The following is a 23,757-nucleotide window of genomic DNA, read 5'->3' on the forward strand; positions in this document are numbered from 1 at the left end:
TAGGAAGAAATCAATGAAATTTTTCAAACCATCACCTCCAATGACTCCAAGCCAGTTCCTACAGCAACAACACTGCACACGAATAGCTGGTTTTAGTCTCAACTCATTATGGAGCAGTAGAGTGATCAGGAGGAGGAGGAAATACAGTTCTTTGCTGGGAGTACAGGGCAACATCAGTCCAGGAACCCTAGGACTGAAGTTGCTGAAGTTGATTACTGAAAAGGGGGCTGAAGCATGTGCCCTAGCAGAAGTGGGATGAGGATGCAGATCTTGAGGTGCAGACATAGAACCTAGGGCACTAACTAAGCAAGTCAGAAGCTCTGTATCCAACAGGCTATGTTTAAGAAAATGTCCTAAATGGTCATCAAGACAAATAGAGAGGTAACTCAAGGTAAATAGAGGAGCTGGAAAAGGTGAGGTCCAGAGCTGGGCTGAAATCAAAGACTCCACAAAAACCTCTGAGAAGAAAATGACTCTCTTATGTCTAAAACAAAACAAAACAAAACAAAAACAAAAAACAAAAAAACAAATTGAGTTCCAGCTAGGTTTTTTTTTTTTTAAATCTTATCCAAAGCTCAAAGAACAAACTACTAATTTTGACTAATTTTCTATAAACATTAAATCAGACCTTAACTACTTTAAACATTTATTTTAACTCATTATTCTAGAAGCTGTACATTAATAAAGCAGCTATAGGAAGTCATAGAGATAAAGCTGGGATTTCTCCTGAGGCAAAAAAAGGGGGGGAGGGGTGGCTAGAAAGCTTACAGATAGATGAGTTATAGTTTTAAAAAGATGTCCCAAGGCTTCCAGACAACCCTTACTTAAGTGCTTACTCTCCTTTGCAGGATCAGCACATCAACAGAGATAATCACGAGCAAACTATAATAGGAGGTGCTGGCAATCTCTTGGCATCTTCACAAGTTTTATTTAAAATTTGTTTGGATTTTAAGTATTAAAGTGATGTTTTTAAAAAAATCACAGAAATGGGACCACTAAAGTAGTTAATTTTGAGGATCTCATAATGGATAAAAACACTGACAGCTTTTCAAAAGAATATTATACATTTTCCACAATCCAACCAATTCCTACAAGAAAACTACTTTCCAGAAATCAATGTTATGCCCCAATTCTTAAGCAAGCCAGGATACTGTCCAAATGTGCAATTCGCATTCAAGGAATAATTCAATTAAGTGGCTAAGTGGCTAACTCTGACCAACCCCTGTGCAAAACATAAGATGTGTGAAATTTGAACTGAAAACTGGGAAACATGCTTAAAATGGCTAGTGCTTCCTGGTGAAACAAGGAGTCCAGGTATCATGATGCCAATTAGGTGAAGCAATGCCTCAGTGAGCAAACCACAAAATCTCCAGGAAGAAAATAACTATCTTCTGTCTCAGGGAGAAAAATCCTAAGGTGAGTTCTAGCTAGTTTTTTGGGTGTTGTTTCTTTAATATTATTGTCCTGGTTTCTACCTTCATAAAAATCAAAGCTCAATGTTTACTGAATCATTTTCAATAAACACTAAATGACACCTTAAATATTCTAAAGACTTGATCTAACTCAGAATTCTGGATGCATATGTTTATGCCACTTCAAATAGGTCAGTTTCAGGCAGCCTGGGTGGCTCAGCAGTTTAGCGCTGCCTTTGGCCCAGGAAGTGATCCTGGAGACTCAGGATCGAGTCCCACGTCAGCATCCTGCATGGAACCTGTTTCTCCTCTGCCTGTGTGTGTCTCCGCCTCTCTCTCTCTGTGTCTCAAATCAATCAATCAATCAATCAATCAATCGATCAAACAAACAAAACCAAATAGGTCAGTTTCGACCTCTGGACATCTTCATTGTCAAGAAAATGTCTTCTCAATTCTACCAATTTCTGCTAGGTCTCTTTAGTTCTTCTATCATAAGCAGCAATCCTATATGCCATGGGAGTGGAGGAGATTTTGGAGTTGGTCATCTAGAGATGAAACTATTTGAAAAATAACTATTTTAAGTTCCCATTGTTAGATTGCTATACCCATTACTTAACATAATAATGGAAATGTAACTTCATTCTTATGCTAATCTCAGATTTGAGGGACAGGAAATATTTATAGTAACAAAAGTATCTGAGCCAAGAATATCAATTTTGAAACATATGAAGCAATTAAGATTGTTTATATCAGAATATGTATTTTTGTAGTTCATCTACATTTGAAAGTTATTTTCCCATAAGTAAAAATCTGATGATGATAGCATACTGTGGATTTGTAATAACTTAGGAGCTAATGAGTCATCTTAACTTTTCCATATTTGTATTCTGTAAACAGGCCATAATGTACCCTAATCAAAGAGTAGTAACACTACTTTTTTATATTAAAAAGATACCTAATAAACATAGAATCCTATGTTCCAGTTTGGTTTGAGTTTCTAGGTGGAATAAAAAAGGAAGAGATGGCAAGGAAGAATAATGCTTACATGTGCTGGAATTTGGAAATTTTTTAATTGGAAAAAAGTTCTATCAGCTATTGAAAAACATTTCATCACAGATTTACAAGGAATCATTTAAATAATTTCACTTAACCAAAATAACTTGTCAAAATTAGAATAAAACAAATAAAATCCAATCAAATTCTACACGTAGTTTCATCTAAAATAAAAAAATTTCTACTTATATTCTTCAATGCTCAAATGATAATGTTTTTCCATCTCCAAACAAATTCCAGATTAGTACACCATGTGGAAAGAGAACATATCTACCAATGTTCACTATACTACAGATTTTGCAAGTTTGCAGCAATTATAGGATAATATCTTACAGATGATGGAAACCCTTGCCAAGCCAACATTTCTACTAACGTGCTTATTTCACCAAATTCTTCAATCCAGACATTAAGTTAAAAATCCACAGGTAAGTAAACAGTATCTCAGATCAACCAACGAGATGTCTATTTATGCTGACTTTACTCGAAATATTTATTCTTGGACCAGGAAAAGAACACTGAACACTCTAACTTGACATTTATACTCTAAACGATTGAAAATTCGTCATTCAAAATGGCTACCAGCTGGGAGCCATCTGCAGCCTGCTTCACAAAAAAAAAAAAAAAAAAAAAAACCAACAACAACTCATTTGTGCTCTATTTTCCTTATATCAATAGAGAAATAAGGTCTATCCTCATGGAGACGGCTGTCTAAAGTTACTTCACGTACTAATGGATTGTGAGTCAATTTGCTGCATTTCACCATGAAGAGAGCTACATGAGAAAAGAGCCAACTAGAAAACCCTGAAAAGTGGAGATGGGAAAGAAGTGAACTTCTCACATGAGGGGGTGTCTGATAGCTGAGGATGTTTACTTTGCGGAGACATTAGAAGGCTCTGTTGCACTTCATTTTAAATCTAAGAAATGCATCTTACTGATTGAGTTATTCATCATCTCCAGAACAATTCTTCATATTTGTCTAATATTCATATATATTTCCCATGTATTCCACGTAATAATCTTGTAAATCAGATATGTCTCACATATTTTGCAGATGAAGAAATGATGATTCAAAGAAGTTAGGCAGCAGATAGGTATGTAGCAAAGTCCAGCTAGTCCTGAAGTCACATGACTCTCTGGCAAGAGTAATTTCTGACCCACTTGGCTTATGAAATAAGTGGAAAGCACCATATACTTATGGGGAGTTCATCTGAAAGCTCAACTAGCAGCAGAGTGACTGCCCCTCAACACTCTGATTCATTAATGGCAGAGTAACCCAGAGACAGCCCCAAATAGTTCAATCCAGCGAAGGATCACCACCCTCAGGCACAGACAGAGAATGTCAGAAGCATTTTGGTTGTCACAGTGACACAACAGTGGGCCACACTGGCATTCAGTGGCCAGGGCTACAGATGCTGAACTTCCAACAAAGGGCAGGATGAACCCACTCAAGAAGTCCATATAGACAGTCCTGGCTTTGCACAGTTGAAAGATGCACAAATTTTAGTTACCATGCTTAGGTAAACACCACCAATCCCCCTTGAACATAAACAAGACAAGTTTATGTTCCAGTTACCAAAGTACATTAATTATGAGTAGTTGCATCAAATATACATTCCACTGCCAGCTCTTCAGTATACAAATCAATATATATATATAGATTATATATATAACATGCATCAATATATATATTGATTATATATATGATTATATATATATATATATATATATATATATATATATATATATATATATATATATAACATGCATCTTGATCAGTGACTAATCATGCTGCTTCTTTCAAGGTCTGTTGGGGATTACTCACTGCACATCTGTATTTAGTTCATGTACAGATAGCAAAGCAAGGAATTGAACTGACTTCTTATCTCCCAGGACCAAAACCAAGTGAGCTTTTATAAAAATGGATAATCAAAAGTGGAAACTGGCCAATCAAGATGAAAGCACAGCAAACAAACAGTGACATCACTGGAAGTGAAACTTGAGTCAAACATCAGGGTTATAGAATCCATAGGGGAGGATGTGAATGTTGATGCTGCCACTAGTAGGTAGGGGTTGGTGATATGAGGCCAGAAGAGACTTACTGAAGAGAAATTCGGGGATGTAAATGATGAAAGTGGTTGTGACAAGGAGAAACTGAAACTGGCAAAACACTTCACATTAAAGACACTCTGGGAGATATTTCACAACCTTGAAAGTACAAAGGATGACATGTTGCAATTTGATCTAGACTTACGGTCATGACAATTCACTGAGGTAGAGAAAATACTCTCTCTCCATATTACAAACTGTGCAATAAAAAAGCCACAGTTCCAACTATTGACAATTTTTTCAAAAGAAATTAAACACATGATTTCTATATTTTTACCATTTAAATACAGTGCATTAAATAGTAGTTTTAATACCTTTTTCATATTCCTATATATTTATCACTGACAGGGAAATTTTTAATGTTTTCACAAAAAGTCTTTGAAGCTGCACATCATTCAATTTCCTCATTGATTACTGAAAGCAGTTTGCAGTTTCATCTTGCCCAGTTATTTTTATGGTCCCATACTGCTGTGCAAGGTGAAGACTCTTTTATGCCCCATTGAGAATCATTGATAGGGAGCTGCAAACCGTTCCACATGATATGCAGGCTTAACTAATTTATTTCAAAAAGTTCAGTGATCTCCTACTTCTTGACCAAAATCTAGTTCAGATGCGCCCCCCCACTATGAAAACTTTCCCAGCCCTCTCAGTCAGAAGTCACCTTCCTCTCCCCTCCCCATTCTGTGTTGTGGTAACATTATAATGCTTATTTATTTGCTCAATTTACCAATCCCACCAATGAGGTGGTCTCCTGAGAGCCAACAAACTGTATTTGTTCACTTTTAAACATTTGAATCTAGCACTTAGGATCTAAGAAGCATCCGTTAAAGTAATTAACAGTGATGAAGGAGATAAACCAAGGAGAAAGAGGCAACAATCACCTAAGACTTTCCAATTACTCAGCACTTGGTGTATCTTAAGTACAGCCGCTCCATCTACAGTCTCCCATAACTCATTCAAAAAATGGCATCTTGAGGAATCTGCTTATCAGAATAAATGAACTGATATTCTTTAAATGAACATAAACTCTAAATCACTGACAGAATTTATTCTCCCAAGGTATATGTGCATAATAATGAGAAACTCTTCAACTGAAATGTGTGAAGTGGTGGCGTAAGTACTGTGAGTGGCAAGTTGGGACAAGTATAGGCTTTATAGAGTGGGATGCCTAAGTTCCATCACTAGCTAGCACTAGCTCAGAAGACTATACCTGCCCATTTTTAAAAATTAGCTAGATTTTTGTGTTCCATCTCCTGATTTCTATGTTACCTATTTTGGTTATAATTGTTATAATTGTTAAAAACACCGTGGGTGAAAGAAAGCATGGATCCCACCTTCTGACCTGTACTCCAGATCAAGGAGAGTTTTCATGGGGTATGGATAGGTTATTTTTGATGACCTATAGTGTTAGTGAAGAACCAGTTTCTTGGTTCCCTTGGGACATAAGGATCTATGATTCTATTTCATTCTCCAATTATCACTTTATTATAATTCCTCAGAAGGATTAACCGTATCTCTATCATATCTGCTATCATGGGTAGTTATAAAAAGATTAAATCTGAACTATCAGTTGTAACTTGTATATGACTTGAATATAATGGTTTAACAGTATGTAACTTGGGAAAAAATATAATAGTATCAATATCTTAACAAAATCAAGTTACCAAACCTTGATTGTAATTTTCGAGTCTCTGACTTTTCATAGGCCCATTAACCCCGTTACATGAATTCACATTATATGCTTTTTTAAGCAACACATTTTACCACACCCACATTACCTTCCTTGATCTTCTTCAAGCAAATAATCCTACGTAGCTCAGTAAGCCCCAGTGGCACTGATCCTGGTAATGGCAGATCAGCACAATGGCAGATCTGTAGGGGTATCCTTGACATATGAGTAAGATAAAATTCTATGCAAGCTGTACTAGATAAGTAGGCAAAGGAGTGAATACTGGATTCAAGAAAAGTTTGCTTCAAAAAAAAAAATGATGAGGTATGTACTGGTTATGCTACTATTACAACAAAAGCTTCTCTCTCCTGTTAGATGGACTGCATAAATCAGTAAAGAACTTGATTCTAAACAGACATTCAAGGACCCAAGGTTTGGGCTGCCCATCTGGAATCTATGGCCTTCTCTCTCCCTTTGGGAGAAAAATAGGAAGAATCCTGCATGGATCTTTTACTACCCTTGGCCTCAAAGAAAAACATACTACTTCCCTCATATTCCATTGGCCAACTACACACATAATTCTGCCAATTCAAAGGGAGGTGGGACATGCTGGTGGGCATCACAGTATTTGTTAGGCATTACTAACTCTGCCAGATGGTTCTTTAAAAGCTTCAACATCAGTTAGTAAAATCTCTCCTTGCTCCTTTCAGGATCCAGACTCAGACATGTAACCTTCTAAGCGTATCTCCACCATGATATCCCACCATCTCCTTACATGTGTTGAAAATGAACACAATCTTCTATACATAACTAGACAATATAAGCTGTCTACCCAGGATCCAGGAATCAACCTGGATCTAATAGAATGATGCCACTCCACTGCCAGGGGCTGGTTTAAGAGTAGCCATGTTTAAAGCTTAACGACAAAAAAAAAAAAAAAGGCAACTTGATCCCCAAATGGGCAGACTTGAATAGACTTTTCTCCAATGAAGACATACAAATGGCTAATAAGCACATAAAAAAATGCTCATTAGGACAGCTACTATAAAAAAAAAGCAGAAATTAAGTGCTAGCAAAGATGTGGATAAAGCAGAACCCTTGCACATGGCTGGTAGACATGGTACAAGCTGCTGTGGAAAACAGCAATGTGGAACACCAATGGCAGTTCCTTAAAAAATTAAAAACAGGATTAGCACATCATCTACCAATTTCACTTCTGCTTATATACCCAAAATAACTGAAATCAGGGTCACAAAGAGATGTTCATATATCCACATTTATAATCGCACAGTTCATTATGGTTAAAATGTGGAAACACAAGTATCCACCAATGGATAAAAAGATAAGCAAAATGTGCTATATATACATAATGTCTTAGAATGGAAGGAATTCTAAATTCTAACATAAGTTACAACATTATGCTAAGTAAAATCAGCCAGTCACAAAAATACAAATACTCTATGATTCCATTTATATGAGAAACTTACCTCAAGTTGTCAAAATAATCATAGAGACAAAAAGTGGAATGGTGACTTGTTTTAGGGGCTGCAAGGAGTGGCAATGAGGAGTTACTGTTTAATAGAGTTTCAGTTTTACAAGATGGAAAAAGCTATGCAGATGGCTGCTGGTGATGGCTGGTGATTCAACTAATATGAATGTTTTCTGTTATCACTGAACTGGACACTTAAAAATGGTTAAGATGGTAAATTTCATGTATGTGGGTTTTACTACAATTTAAAAAAGAAAGAATAGGCATGTGATCCAATACAGGCCAAAGACAAATGAGAAGAGGTTAGTTTGATAGATATTTTTGAGAATGAAGCTTTTTGGCTTTCTCAAGAGAATTTCTAAAAAGGTTCTCTCCTTCTAGATGTGAAACAATGCCACATGGAGTCCTGCTGCTATAGAAGAATCAGCTTTGGGATAAGGCCATCAGGGTGGAAGGAAGAGCTGAGCTGGAGAACCTCTGAGTCCTGGAGGACACCACAAAACTTGATGACAGCACTTCTAGTTTTCTCCCTTTCAATTCATGAGCTCTGGTATTTCCCTCCTGTAACTCATGTCTGCCAGGGCTTATTCATCATCTTTTAAATTGGGCACAAATTTCTTGGCTAATATTAAGGCTATCCACAACCAGGCCACAACCCACCTCTGATCTTACTTTTCCTCAGTCCCCTCTACTTTCAATACCACCACCATCCACTATCTTGCCCAGACCTAATCCCCATTTTTTTTTTTGCTTTCTATAAGCAGTTCTATCATCCCACTGTCTCCTGCACTCAATTTCTACCTGTTATTCATCACAGAGCATAAAAGCAACTTCAAGATCTCCTCAATTCAATATAATCTTTCCCTCCTTCAAGCTGCTATATTGTCTTTCTTATGCCACTTATATTTCTATTTTAAACAGGCTCAAACCCCCTCCAAAGATAAATTATCTTTGAGGACAAAGTCTGTTTTACTTACAGTGAACTTGTCAGGTCTTTCAAGGCCTAATTATTGGTAAAGCCAACATGAGCTACCCTCTTGACAAATCACAAAGAGGATACCTAGACTATTCATTTGCAAGAGAGCTGTAAGTATCTAGAACAATCTACCATCCTCTGAGGGAACCAAAGGTGGAATCACTTATTTTGATAGGATCATATATATTAATCAAGAATCCTTGGCTCCAATGTTGATTGGAGACAGGCAAGGAACAGTTAGGAATGGGCACAATGCATTGTATAATGTAATGTATTTAAATATACATTAAATATATATGAAATTTATATGAATTAAATATATATTTAATTTAAATATACATTACACAGATGAAAAAATAGACAAAAAGTATTCATTGCCCCCAAACAAGTACATGTTTTCTCATTTTCTTGGAATTCACCGCTATCTCATTCATAGTTCCTCTTGACCTACAGATGTGGTACAAGGATTATTTACTCCACCATGAGAAAACCAAGAGTATGACAACAAGGATAAATGGTAACAGACACCAGACTTCCGGGTCAGGGAATTAGAGGGAGTGGTAGAGGGTGAGGCAAACAGGAGCACATCAGTAGTTCCAACTAGCATGTGTAGAAGCTGGCCCAAAGTAACCAGACTTTCAGATTTTCTAAGAAAAGCTACTAAACCAGACTGGTATATAAAATCCCCTAATTTTATAATGTTGGCAGCTAAATTATTTCAAAATCCCTATTTAGATAAATACAATATGGCCTTAACTAAACATGTGTATACCAAATGTAACCAGCAAGCCATTCACTTGTTTTTTGTTTTCCTGAGATGGGTTAAAAGAGAAATAACAGGAACGTAGTAATACTCAAAAAAAAGTGAGTAGATGGTGCTTCTACCAAGATCAGAAAATCCTGTGCCCCAGGCATTTTATAATGAGCTGGACTTTGATCTTAGGAAGAAGGAACAAAAGCTTTATAGGCAAGCACGTCTCTGGGTCTAGAGCATTTGGTGGAGAGGCCCTTGGATAAAGGCTGCTGGGAAGCTGAGTCCAATGAAGCCTAACGTAAAGTTATATTGGATCCCCTTGCACATGCCAGAAATTTTAAAACCACTAAAATTTCCTGAATTAATGTTGCAAATTACCACATTTAAGAGGATGCCAGAAAATTAAAGTATTACCCCACTAAATTTGGTACAGTATGATAGAAAATATCTACTATAAATGTATTTTTCTGCAAAAGTAATTTTAAATCTTTCTGATATAGAAAAAAAAGTGTGGAGCCCATAAAAAGTTATGAGTAATACTCGAAGAATTTATACATTTCAAAAATGAATTTAATTGATTATGAAAATTTCCAAAGAAGCAACTCAAGAGGCTTAAGTGTACTAATGATGTCACAAGGGAGACCTGGAAAGACAAACATGCAGATGTACTAAGATTTCACTAATCTAAAAAAGTGCAAAATTAGATTTGGCAAAATTTCAGGCATCTTCATATGATTCTTAGAGTAAAATTTCATAACATTTTTTCCTTTGTGAATTTGTAGGTTCTTAACATCTAAGAGGAATCCAACAAAAAAAAACCCCACTAAACTTTCCAAATGGTGGTTTCAAGAAATTAAGATTCTCTCAGTACATCCTCAATTTCTAACACCTATTCACAGCTGATAAATGGCAATAACTATCCTCTATTATGAAATATGAACCAGTTGGTGAAGTATATTTTTACCACCATGCATTCATTTATATAACAAGATGAGTGTGAGACACTATGCTTAACCAAAGACCAACAATGATAGTCCAAAAGAGCTGTGGCCACTACTCTCACAAGGCTGATAGTATAGTCAGGAACCAACAATCAAACAACCCTTACTTTAATTACAAGGTACAAGAAGTTTCATGAAAGAAACTTACAAGTTGCAATGATATCACCTAACAGAGATGCCATTATATGAAGCACAATTACATCAACAAGGGCAATGCAAATCATATCAGGAAAAGGGAGAAAGATTCACTCATTCCTAAATATTTACTGCAAGCCAGATATGTGCCAGTCATTGCATTAAACATTAGGCATAAATAGCGAATAGAATTTAAACAGTCCCTAATAAAAAAAAAAAAAAAACAGTCCCTAATCACACTTATAATCTACTGGGAGAAATGAACAAACACAATAAAATAAATCTGCTGGGAGAAATGAAATAAAGGCAGGGGGAAGAAATCATTTTTTTAAGTGGGGGAGGGCTTAAAAAAGAACATGATGCCCTGAATCAGAACAATAAGAGGGGTCGTACTTTGTATTAGGTGAGATGGATCTCTCTGAGGATATCACTTAAGACCTGAAAGATGCCAAGAAAACATAAAGAAAGTAGCAAGCAGAGTTCCTGAAGCAGGAGGGAACTCATGTTAAAGGAAATGAAAGACAACCAGCAGGTAGACAAAAGGGCAACAGTGAGGTGGAGAGGGGCACATGGGCCAATTCAGATAAAGCCTAGAGAGCCATGGGTAAGGGGACTGGGTCTCATTCTAACAGCACTAAGAAGGCCGTGAAGGGCTTTAAGCCTTGGAGAAACATGACCCTATTTGTGTTTTACAGATCACACTGGAGGCAGGAAAGAGTACAGAGATGAGCTAAGAGGGCACTGCAATTATCAAGCAAGAGATGATGGAGCATGGAGAAGGGTCAGGATGGTAGAGATAAAGAAAAATGAAGCAAATCATCATATACATAGTGTGGAACTGCCAAGACTACTGATTGATTTGATTGGGGAGGAGTGAGGAAGAGGAGCTATCAAGTCACCAATCAGGCTTCTGGGTCAAATAACTGGATGGCTAGTGTCATCACTGAGACTGTAAATAAGAAGGAGACCAAATGAGACTAAGAACATAGAAGTTTTAGTTAAGTCACACTTTTTAAAGTCGATAAGCCATTGAAGTGGATTTCCAGCCAAGTGGAAATATCAGGCTAAGGTGATAACCTAGTGATCAGAAGGAAAAAAATTTAATTGGAAATATAAATTTGGGATTGGATGGTATTTAAAATCATGGAATCTGAGGCTTTCACCTTTGAAGGACATGAAGAAGAAACAAAGATCCTTCCAATTTAGACATGAAAGTAACCTTGAAAATTTACCAAGTAGAATGTAAGAGAGAGACAGGGTGAATAGGGAATGGGTCATGCTTGTTTCCTGGTCACACAGTTTCACTTTGGCTAGGCAAAAAAGTTCTAAACATAGATGGTGGTGATGGTTGTGAGACAATGTGAATATATTTAATGATATTCAAAAATGGTTTAAAAATACTTAAAAATGGTTAAAATTATGAATCTTATCTGTTACTTTACTTTAAAAAATTAAACCTTGAGAAATTCCAACACTTGGACATTGGGTAGAATAGGAGATGCTGAAAACATTAGAGAGGGAATGAGGTTCCAGAATAGTGGTAGATGATGATAAAGTCATAGAAGACAGAGTAAAAACTCCAGGCTAATCCCCATACAGGAATTCCTCAGGAAAAAAGAAAAGAACTGAAAGCCACTAAGAAATCAAGTCAGATGAAGACTTCAAAGTATTCCTTGGATTTTTTAAACACTGGAATCATGAGTAACCCTAATACAATCACATAAGTAGAAGTGTGAGTGCTGGAGTTGGCTTGAGTTGAGAAGGAGAATATGATTAGACTCTTTGAAGAAATTTTGATTCTAATATGATGCAGAAAAACAAGACAGTAGCTAGAGAGGATATGATGTCAAGGGAGATATGGCAGTTGCAAAGAGCATACCCCAATGTCCCCCTTCTCCCAATTAGAATCCTCAATTTTTAGCTGGGTGCGTGGACACCTAAAATAACTACTCTGACTTCCCTGAAAATAGGTATGGCCAGGAAACTAAGTTCTGCCTAGGGAAATGCTGGGAGATTCTAGAAAATCTCATGATTCAATGTCTTTTGTCCCTTCTTCCATGCTGCTTAGACTGTGGTGTCTGAAGCTCCAACTTGGATTATGAAGAAAAGGGCCATATCCTAGGAGTGGGGAACTGCAAAGGTAGAAGTACTTTGCTTTACTAGGTATCTAGGGAACACTATCACCACTCCAGACCTATACTCTTTTTTATAAGAAGTAATCTTCCAATGTATTTGTTTGGCTCTAATTTTCTGTTTCCACAGACAATTCTAATCTCAACAAATACAGGCAGCTTTTGTTTTCCTTTAGCATGGGAAACGGTAAGGCACAACTGTGTGGAAATGATAATGATCTAATTAGAGAGCCAACCCACAGCAGAGGAGGACAAGGCCCAAAGTGAGAAGTATGCCAGACATGTAAACCCAGTGTGGCTAGAAAGAGGAGACCAAGGAAGATGCAGGAGTCAAATCACACAGAGACTTGCAAAGTAGAATAAGGATTTTACTTTTTTTTATCCTAAGAGCACTGGGAAACTAGACATTTTTTAATAGGTAAGTAATGTGATCTAATGTGTATTTTTTCAACAATCACTGACAACAGTTTGAAGAAAGGAATGGAGTGGGGGTCAAGTGAGGTGGCAAGGAGATCACTTAGGAAGTTGTTCTGACAATCCAGCTCAAAGATGGGGATGGCTTCAAGTAGAATAATGATTACAGACCTATGGCAAAGTGAATAAATGTGAAGATGACAGTACTGGTAGCACTTTATATGTGGTTATGCATGACAGATTAGGGACAGCAAGCAGTCAAGGACGATACTCAAGGTTATGGCTTGAACAACACTGTGAAAGTTGGTGTCATTCACTAAAATATGGACTTGTGGAAAAGATACACACTTGAGTAAGCTCGATTTTAACACTCTATTTTATAAATTCTTGAGACAACCAAGATGTAAATACCCAGCAAGTAAAAGACTTGTTCTCAGCAGCTTATTTATAATACTGAAAAACAGGAAATAGCCAGGTATCCATAAACAAGGCAACAGATTAATTGTGGTACACAATGTAATACAACTCATCAATCAAAAGGTACCAACTACTGATAATATGCAACAATATGAATCGAACCCAAAAACATTATGCTCAGAGAAAGAAGCCTTATATCATAAAGTACATACTGATGTTCCCATTTAAATAATATTCTAGAACAAACAAAACTAATCTTTAGTGAAAAAATTCAGAAAAGTGGTTGCCACAGTAAGGGGGGGGTAGTTTGTGGGAGAGGAGATAGGAGGAAACTGCTTCAAGTCACGGTAATGGTCTATATCTTCATAAGAGTTTGGGTTACAAGGGTGTATGCATTTGTCAAAACACACTGAATACTACATGTACTTATCTACATTTAGCAATGACAAAACACTACAAATATTAAATGCTGACTGTTGGTATGCATGGTGAAGAGCTGAAGTGTGCTGATGTAGGCCTCCTAGTCTGAAATGCAAGGATAGATCCATATGTGATAAAGCAAATATAAAGAAGTAACTGTAAAAATTTAATTAGTGGGTATATGGTATTCCCTGCATAATTCTTACAATTTTTTAATATTTTTTATAATAAAGTGTTAGAAAAGCTTTAAGTTACTAATTTCTTTAAAAGCATTAACTAAACTTTTTGTTGTTGTTGTTTAAAGATTTTATTTATTTATTCATGAGAGACACAGAGAAAGAGGCAGAGACACAGGCAGAGGGAGAGGCAGGCTCCACGCAGGGAGTCCGATGTGGGACTTGATCCCGGGACCACGGGATCATGCCCTGGGCCGAAGGCAGACGCTCAACCACTGAGCCACCCAGGCGTCCCAAAGCATTAACTAAACTTAACAATTTTTTCCCTAGGGATATTGTTTACATCCTTAATTTCCACTATCAAACACAAATTTTTTACTTCAAGAAAATCCCTAGGTATATCTTAGCAAAAAATAGCAACTAAAATTATTAAAATTATTACGGACTTGGTTGAAGTTTAATAAAGCTATATTCAAAAAATAAGATCAAATTGTTCTTTTTCCTGCAAAGAGGCTTATTGAGGGTGATTCAACCAAGGGAGTATTCCAGGAAACTGAGTCCAGAGAAGCTAGGCAGGACTCATGGGAAGCCTGAGAAGCAAACAGGAACAAGAATTTAACTGCTGGAGGGCAGAGGGAATTACCTGGGTCTAGTCTGAAACTGTGTAGAAGGGTGGGGTTAAAAACAAGGTTGTTGCCAAGGCTGTGGGGCTGGGATTGGATGGGCATGAAAGCCAGGCTGATTTCTAGAGGCAAAAGAAGCTCCAGACTAGGGTTTATAGGTGGGCATCTGCCAAGGTCTTCCAGAGGTCTTCCATCTTCCATGATGGAAGAGGCCCTAAAGAGCAGATAGAGGTAGAAGAGTACAGTCTCCATTGTGTGGCTGAACTGCACTCACAGGTCCAGCAAGTGCTGCTTTGTGCCTTGTGTTCCTACTGGCCCTTGTTGACACAGGACATCTAGGCACTCTCCTCACAACTCCTCTGGCTCCTTCAGGCTAGGCAGTGGGTAGGAGTGAGACCCAGGCCCTTAGTTCCCTTCTGGGTTGCAGTGAGGCAGCATTTTTTTGGGTAAGTACAATGTAGAAACAAGATGGCAGCGGGGTTATAGTCAGGTACAGCAGGGAGGTAATGAAAACAGTCCCCAATAAGCTGACCTACACCATCAGAGACAGACACAGGGCAAAGGAAACTCCAATGCAAGGGGTGCCAGTGACTTGGAATAAGTCATTCATCATGAGCAGAAAGACAGTGTACTGCAGTGGACGTGCTATCTTGAATGGGGCATGACTCTCACATTCTGCTAGCAGGAAGAAGCTAAAGGCATTGATGACAACCAGAAAGCCACCAGACACCAGAAAGCTCATCACACAGAGGCTGAGTCTGTGCCTCATGGCCACCTGCTGAGATGAAAGAGCTGAAGGTGAGAACACAGTTCTGTTCATCAAAGGGTAAACAGAAGAGGTCCAGGTTACATTTGCTGACTCACACTGGCTTTATCGTATCTGATACAACATTCATAGGTGACATAAGCCATGTGACCTGTAGGTACCTGATCCACATTCGTGAACTCCTCAGTGAAGATAGCTGGAAGCCAATGGTTCTTAGTTGCCATGCTAGGCTTCCTGTCCTAATATTCCTCTGGATTCCACAGACGAATGAATTATACCAGATCATAAGTCAGCCACAAGAATGATGTCATCAGTTGAAGCTGTGCATCACCCATTTCTAAGGTGCCACACAGAGTAATAGAGATGTGGACACGAGTGAAGATACTGTACCTGATGGCTGGATGGAAACTTTTCTGTTAAACACTACTTGGAAGGCATGCTGGTCAAAGCCTAAATGATGGGTAGTAAAACTATCTCCTCTTCCTTGAAGCAGTCAGTGGAGAATAAGTCCGAGGAGGAACAGAGGAATACCTCACCATGCAGCCAACCTCTTTCCATTTTCCTCTTGCTCTTCTCTGGAGACTTAGGGATCTTACAGACACACAGGCCACAGCTTTAGCCCTAGCTCAAACTGTCCTTTTAATTAAAACTTATAAACTGATTTTTCAAAACCAACTACCAACCCAAAGCTCAATATCAACTTGCATTTATTTACTCATTTATTTTGCTTCTTAAATTCCACATATGAGTGAAATCATGTAACATTTGTCTTTCTCTGACTGACTTATTTCACTTAGCATTATACTCTCTGGCTCCATTCAAAGCCTTGCAAATGGCAATATTTCATTCTTTTTTATGACTAATATTCCTGTGTGTGCATGTACGTGTGTGTGTGTACACCAATCTTCTTTATCCATTTATCTATCAATGGGCACAGGCTACTTCCATAATTTGGCTATTGTAAATAATGCTGCTATAAATGCAGGGGTGCACGTATCCTTTTGAATTCTAAGTCCTCAGTTTTTAAATTCTTCACTAGTCTGATCAAGAAAAATACTGAACTAAGTACACCCACAAGTTTTAGAGAGTAAAGAGAAAACTTGTTTTCTAAGTTTCTGGGTTTTGGTTTATACATTTTTACTAACCTAAAGCAAAATGCTTTCCATAAATGTGCTAAACAAACTCCATGTCGTCAATAAAACCAAGTTTTCCCAAATAAGAGAATTTCGACTTATTCCATCCATTTAGAATGATGCAATCCTTGGAACATGTGTTTGTTAAAAGGGCAAAGGAAGTAGCATAAAGCTTAAATGCAACTAGTGTGATACAGGCTGTTGTGCTAAAGAAAAATTCTGAGTTCTTCAACCAGGAGGATCAGGCATAAAGATGAGATTCAGAACGCTGTAAATTTATCTGGAAAAAAATTGAGTGGAAAGCATAAGCTTTAAACTTCACTGATATTTCCCTTTCTTTATAAGGCTGTTTAATGAGGATCAAAGCTCACATAAGAACAATTCACAAAAGAAAGAACAGAGAAAAGTCTTCAAAAATGCTTTTAGTATAAATTGGTGTATCTGACCCAAGGCAATAATGCACTGACCAAAATCAGAGCATCTAAAGATGATGGAAAACTCTCCTTTTTTTCAAGCTAAAGTGATTCAGGGAATCTTCCAAAACAAGTTTTACTTCTAGGTAAAACGGGCAAGGTACTTCTTCTGCACCCCATGCATTTTGTTAAAAAGTCAAAGACCATAAAGTATTCAATTCTGTGTTTATTGCCAAATTTTTTACTTATTATGTTTACAAAAAAGGTAATTTACAGTAAGCCCAGATGACAAACATTTATTGGGCACCTGGTACACATCAGCACTTCATAAATACAAATATACATGATCTCTACTTCCTTCATATAACCTTACAAAGCAGGCATGATCCTCATCTGACACTTGAAAAGCAAGTCTGGAGAGATTAAAGAACTTGCTTAGGATCACACAGCTGAGTCAGGAGTGGCCTTCAGTTCTGGCTCTGAAATTAACTAGCTGTATGTTCCTATGAGTGTAAGTTGCCTTTCTTGACATTCTATTCCCTCATATGCAACATAAAAAGACTCAACTGAACATTTTAATTACATTAAAAGGTGAGTTTGATCTTTTAGAGACAGATGAGAGATGGTTAGACTTGACTTTCCTTCCACCTCTACCCTGTCTTCCTTGCCTTTACCCAATTTCACCGATTCCACAAGAAGGTAGGGACAGGAGCTGCCCTCCTCTTGCCCAAAAAAAGAGTACTTAAAAGTTTTGTTTTAGATATTTGGTAACACATCTGATTTTTAAAACAGAAAAATCTTCAACAGAGAAGTTAAAACTACTTCCTAAAATTGAAGCATTAGAGACTTTCCCTTTATGCTATATTTTTTCATAATTACAGTGAACAAATGAGAACTGATTTTATAAATTCACTCAAATACTTGACATGTTAGCTAAAAATAGAGGTATAAATAAATTATTACTGTAATCTCAAGTTTGGTAAAGAAACATCACAATAGCCAGTAAGAAACTGTATCTAGACTAAATTTAAAAGCCATTCTTAACAAATTGGCTTTTTTTTAAAACTGAAGTAGAGCTGACACATAATGTTATATTAGTTTCAGGTATACGACACAGTGATTCCACAAATAGTGGTTCCATAGTCTATATGTTTATGCTACGCTCAGCACAAGTGTAGCTACCATCTGTCACCATACAACCCTATTAAATAACACTACTTTACAAAGTAGCTTTTAAAGGACTAAAAGGCCAAAGAGAATAAGTAATTTTTTCTCTATCTTGTTCATAATCCACAGAGGTACAAAACTCATAGCAATTAATTAGAAAATAAAATTCTAGTTTGGTAAGTAATTATCTGTACCTTCCTTGTAACTGACAAGTTGAACTGAACTGAGAATTGTCCACCCGTCCTAATCATGAAACTCTCTTATCTACTTCATTACTTAAAAATCTACTTCATTACTTAAAAGTCAGAAAAAGTCATCACGTCCAATATATTTGTCAAAATAGTTTAAATATTAAATTGACAAAACAGATTAAAGAGGAGCAAATAGCTGAGATATTTTTACTATCTTATCTAAAATTCCTTGCAGGGGAGAACTCAAGGGGGAAAACACAGGGAAAATTCATCAGGTATTTAAGGGAAGAAGATGATGATATTAACATTTGAATGCCTACTATGTGACATGACAGGGAGGCTTTATGTAGATTGCTTTAATCACAGTCTTTTTTTTGAATCCAGTATAGTTAACAGTGTTATATTAGTTTCAGATATACAATAATCACAGTCTAATTTAGTCCTAAAAAGGGTAGGCATTACTATCCCATTCAACAAGTGAAGAAAGAAACTTAAAAACTAAGTAATTCATGGGGCACTTGGGTGGTTCAGTTGGTTGAGCAGCTGAGTCTTGGTTTCAGCTCAGGTCGTGATCTTGAGGTAATGGGATTGAGCCCCACACTTGGCAGGCACCCTGCTTGAGATTCTTTCTCTCCTTCTCCCTCTGCCACTACTCTCTCTAAAATAAATAAATAAATCTTTTTAAAAAATTGGTAATTTGCCCAAGGTCACACAACTAATAAATGCTGATGTATTTCCAGCTCAAATATATTTGAATGTCTACTTAAATGAAAAGTCTAAGCTCTTTATACAACCTCCTCCTACCTTCACTGTGCTTGGTCAGGAATTCAAAAACTAAAAAGTCATATTCAACAACCTATTAAAATACTCGTGTTGGCTGAAGACGAAAAAAAGACACATGATAATGGTATCAACTGCTATCAGAAGTATGAGAAAATAGCATGCACAAGTTGCACTTCCAGGAACAGGGTAAACTGGATATTCAGATAAAGCCATTTAAGTAAAAAAAAAAAAAAAAAAAAAAAAAAACCTTAAAATGCTGAGAAAAGAGTGGGGAAAAAATTAGAGAGGAAGACAAACCATAAGAGACTCCTAACTTTGGGAAACAAACAAAGGGTTGCAGAAGGGGAGTTGGTTGGGGGATGGGGTAACTGCATGATGGGCACTAAGGAGGGCACATGATGAGCATTGGGTGTTATACTATATGTTGGCAAATTGAACTTAAATAAAATTTTTAAAAATAGGATGAGAAAAATCACAGTAAAATCAAATCCTAAAATCTGAAAAATACTGCAAACATTACAAAATGCAGAAAATAATACAGAAGACTTTTATTTAATAAACTCCCTGACACCTCTGTAATGCTTTTCTTTCACTTTTGGCTGCATATTCTTTGATCATCTCTTCACATAACAACAAATTTGGTATGTATAAAAAAAAAAAAGATAATTCAATCTTCCTAAAAAAATGCTGAGTAAAATATAAAAACGTATTTTGCAAAGAAAATTCCTTAGATCAGAAATGATAAGAAGCAAAGGCTGGAGTCTACATTTGCTATAGAAATGTCTATACCTGCTGGCCTATAACCTGAATTTTTACAAAGCATGTTCAGTGAACAGAAAATAAAGTTCACAACAGGAACACATAAAGCCCTAGAGGTTGAAATAAAAATTCCCAGTTAGTGATCAACAGTGTCTGGCTTTGCCTTGTGGAATGAGGAAAAGGCCTGAGAATTCCTAAATACAAGTCTATATTCATGTACTCTTGGTGACAGAATTTTTTTTAAAGTTTAACTTAAAAGTAGTTTTCAAATAAGTTTCATGGATAAAATGCCAATGAACATCAGCTTATACTCAAAAATCACTAAAGATACAAGGGAAAAGCCATGAGTGGTGAGTCAGTAGAAACAATAAACTACAAAAAAAGACCACCAAAATAATGCAGATATTACAATACAACAAAGAATATTTATGCTTGGGCACCAGGGTGGCTCAGTGGTTGAGCATCTGCCTTTGGCTCAGGTCCTGATCCCAGGGTCCTAGGATCGAGTACTACATCGGGCTCCCTGCAGGGAGCCTGCTTCTCCTTCTGACTATGTCTCTGCCCCTCTCTCTCTCTCTCTGTGTCTCTCATGAATAAACAAAAAATCTTTAAAAAAATTTATGCTTAAAGATATAAAAGAATTCATCGCAACTATGTTGAAGGAACAAGATACTATCAAAACTCATCATGCAGATTTTAAAAACAGTTATGAGAGGAGTAGGAACACTGAAGCTCAGGCTTACAAGACTTGCCTAACACTGAGGCTGGGGGAGAAAAAGGGTACCAATGCACTTTTCACCCCACCAAGAACCTTGCACCAAGTACCAAGCAGCAGAGGCCCCCTGCTGGGGGAGAGACAAAAACACAGAGAGAACCCTGGGGCCTTGGTGTACCGTGTGGACTGAACCTGGCATAGATTAGGAACATGGTGAAAACACTCCTGCACTCCAGACCTCCTCCTAAGCTCAATGTAGCAGTTGCTCAACATTGGAGAAGTGTGAAGTTTGTGATGGACTCACAGTAACTATAGCAACAGCAAAATTTAAACCTAGCTCAACTACTGACAATATTGATCTAACCCAAACTGCCTATGTTTATAGCCTGAAGGAGAGAAGTGACCATTTATAGGTATTATTACTCAGTCTCTACTGTTCTTTAGCACATAATACTTTATATTCAATCAAAAAATTACTAAACAAAAAAAGGAAAAATTAAGCTAGTGTTAACAGATAACATGGTGAACAGGACCAGACTCCAATATAGTCCAGATATTATAAATATTATACGGGACATTTAAAATAGTTAAAAATATAATAAGGATCTAATTGAAAAAAAAAAAAAAAAGCTCAATGTATGCTAATGGAGGGGAGGGGTATTTACCAGAGAGATGAAAACTGTGTAAAGAGTCAAAGAAAAATGCTTGACATACAGAACAAAGTCATAGAAAAAGGACTAGAAAAAAATACTTACAAATTATGTACCCAAGAAAGGACCTGCATCCCAAACTCTTACTACTCAGTAAATAACTCAAAACTATTAGCAAACTTTAGAGGACTGAACAAAAGAAACCAGATATGAATGGCCAATAGGCACATAAACTGCTTAACCTGAGTCCTCAAAAAAATGTACAAAACTCCACAATGAAAAACTGCTACATATCCACTAGACTGGCTAACCTTAAAAAGACAGACATCACCAAGTGCTGGAAAGACTGTAAACAAATGGCAATTCTCACATGTCACTGGTAGGAATCCAAAATTACAGAGCCACCTTCCTAGAGTAAAACATACTCTTCCCATAGAAGCTAGCCAAGTCCATTCCAAGGCATTCACTCAAGAGACCTGCTATGTGGATTTTACAGCACATTCATTTATAATAGCCATAAAATGCAAACAATTCAAATGCTCATCCACTGATGAATGAACAAGAAATACCAGCATATCTATACAATAGACCACTACTCGGAACCAAGCAAAAAACCACTGATATTCTCAACAACCTAGATAAATCTCAAAAGATTTAATCTAAGTTTAAAAAGACATAAAAGACTAAACATTGTGTGACTCTACTTATATGACACTCTGAAACACTGCAAGGAGAGAAACAGATCAGTGACTGTCAGGTACTGGAAGTTGAGGGAAAGGAAACTGTTCTTTTAAAAAAAAATAAAAAAAATTTTTGAATTTTCAAAACCAATACAAATAAAAATATTTCATTTATTTATTCAACAAATATTTACTGAGTGCCTACAAGGTAGCAGGCACTATTACACTGTACAAAACACGTTTCTTTTAGTGGCACAAGTATGAATTTTCAGAAAAGTGATGGGAACACAGCAAAAATACAAGTTTTCTACATGCCGACGGAATGTTATTAGAAAACAATACTCTATCTTCCTACCAGAATGATACAAAATATTCTATATTTTCTCATAATGGTTTATTACATATTTATCAGGGTGAACCATATGAAACTGCAAGATAATCAACAAAATAGTTCTTTCTATATTCCCACAAGGAAGTCAGAGGCAAGCTGTGGGAGTAATCAATGGTAATGTCACACCTTCTCATTGTAATGCAAAATAATGGCTGAATTTCTAGTCAAAATGCCTGGTATTTGGGGAGAAGGAGTGTTTTCTTATGTTTTTTACTTAAGAACTTTCCTAACATCCAGATTGAAATGTTATTCATCTTGTAAACAGAGATGATTGCTACAGAGACTTAACTGACTTCTGGTTTCATATTTCTAATCTAAGAACTAAAGGACAACAAAATTATTCCCATTTTTAGTTAGAAGTCCGAGATCATGTCATTTTAGAAACCCTGTCCTATTACCATCAAGGAAATTTAAAACATTAAAATAAAAATCCAGGTACCAACACCCCACTCATCTCAGAATTAACAAAAATTTGTGTTCTTGATTTCATCTTTCAAAACTCTAACAAATCAAAGTTATATAATTTAATCTTTGGTCAAATGAATAATACCACAAAGCTTCATATTTAAAAATCCAAATTTATCAGATTTTAAATCCGTATAAATTCAATAATACTTAATCCAATTTTTTTAAGTAAGTGAAATTTTACCCAAAGTACTCAGTTACCCTCCAACTGACATCACATATTTTCCACTATGTAAGAGATTATCTAAGGTAAACTTGTGCCACATAATCTTTGCATAATGAACTTGTGCCAACAAATGAGCAAAACCTGAACATGACATACAAAGGTAACTCTATACCTTAATTTTAATTGTTTAAACCTAAACATTGTCGATAATAGCAACCAACTTAACAATCTTCAGAAAATGAAAAACAGATGAAAAGTCTTAGATCATCATGAATCACACAGCAATGGAATTTAGCTTTAGATCACTCCTAGCATTTTTCTAACTATAATGGGGTTTGGACTTTGATATTTATAATCTAGGCTAGAGGCTCCAGACCATTTCTCCCTTCAGATTTCCTGAAGGGGGTGTATTTGGGGTAAGGGGTGCCTGAGCTCTTTAAAATGCCATTTCTAAACTCCGGGGAGAAAGAACATGGAACCTCTTGATATTAATGCTTCTGAATTTAGTGAAGAAGCACAGAGAAGCATGACAGATTTCAGAAGTGACAAGAAAAATCCAAGTTTCATATGTGAGCCCTTTTAATGTCATGAATTTAAAGAAAGAATCCACTCCTTAAAAAACCTGACAGCACCAGGTTGCCACCAATATACCAGATCATGTCATTTAAAATTCTTTTAAAAATTGATTGATTTATCTGAGA

At 36.6% G+C, this 23,757-nt stretch overlaps 1 protein-coding gene and 1 pseudogene across 5 annotated transcripts in view; both read right to left on the reverse strand.

Annotated features, from left to right (window-relative positions):
- Positions 1-23,757, reverse strand: part of BICC1 (BicC family RNA binding protein 1) — a 270,715-nt gene that overhangs the window by 118,549 nt on the left and 128,409 nt on the right. The window lies entirely within an intron of this gene.
- LOC121486354 lies at positions 11,498-20,053 on the reverse strand (annotated as a pseudogene).

This window comes from Vulpes lagopus, chromosome 3 (genome assembly GCF_018345385.1).
Source record: "Vulpes lagopus strain Blue_001 chromosome 3, ASM1834538v1, whole genome shotgun sequence".
Taxonomy (NCBI): Eukaryota; Metazoa; Chordata; class Mammalia; order Carnivora; family Canidae; genus Vulpes; species Vulpes lagopus.